Here is a 1,109-nt window from a genome sequence, read left to right as displayed (position 1 = left end):
ACCCCGCCACGGAGCGCACAGTGGACACACACACACAGTGACATCGGCGCTGGACAGACACAATCAGACAGGCAGGACTCTCACACAGCGTCCCGTGGAGGTCAGTAAGGGCGTTGCAGCTGCGTCCAGCCTGGCCACTTACTTCAGAAGAGTACTCACCAGAACAGACAGATTACAGATTGCTCTATGCCCAATTGAGGATTTGTGGTCCGGGCAGCCTGGTGCGCACGGGCTATCTCAGCGTTCGGGGCCAGGGAACGTCTTCCTGGTGGCCACCCCCTGGACGGTGAGAAGCCTGGCCTTCCAGAGATGCCCGTGTCTGGTGCCCAGAGGGCAATCTCGGTGGAACCTCCAAATGAAATGGACGGGCCGAGAGTAACCAGACACACGCCAAATTAGAAAATAGAGAGCATTTACTGGAGCCGGCTGGCGACTGTCCCCTGGATGCAATCCTAGGAGAGCAGTCCCAAGCAAGGGAAATAACAAAACTTTATACCCAGCAGTTTACAATTGTGGATTAGCAATCCTTTGAGGTAGGGGAATTTACAATTGTAGATTAGCGATCCTTTGGGGTAGGAGAGTTTACAATTGTGATTAGCGATCCTTTGAAGTAGAAACTCAGGAGGTCAGGCTAGGGGGGGGTTGTTTTTGTGACAACTCAGTCCACCTCAATATGTATTGTACACAGTAGGTACTGGATTAATGTTTATTCAGTGAATGAAAATATACCATGTTTAGAGTTAGAATCTGCATAAATATCTATATATGTGTTTATTGCATACACACATTAGTGTAGTACATATATACACATATGAATATGTGTACATATGCTTATGTTTATATCTATATATTAATATTTAGATGTATGCATAGGGAGTGTATAGTGTGTTCAGGGAAGATTAGCACCTCTACTGTGAGGCCTTATTGAGTCCTTTTCAGAGCTGCTCATCCATCTTTGGTGTCCATCTTTATCTAACTCATCTGTGGCTCCAAAAAGCTACAGCACACACAGCAGCCACACCCTGTAAACAATCTCAGCAGAGGGGCTAAACCAGGTTGAGGGTAACTGACAGGCCTCAAGCCCATGGGTGAGTTGAGAGGGTGTCTAC

Source organism: Vombatus ursinus, unplaced genomic scaffold (assembly GCF_900497805.2).
Source record: "Vombatus ursinus unplaced genomic scaffold, bare-nosed wombat genome assembly UNPS02014959.1, whole genome shotgun sequence".
Classification (NCBI taxonomy): domain Eukaryota; kingdom Metazoa; phylum Chordata; class Mammalia; order Diprotodontia; family Vombatidae; genus Vombatus; species Vombatus ursinus.
Note: the sequence above shows the minus strand (reverse complement) of the source record.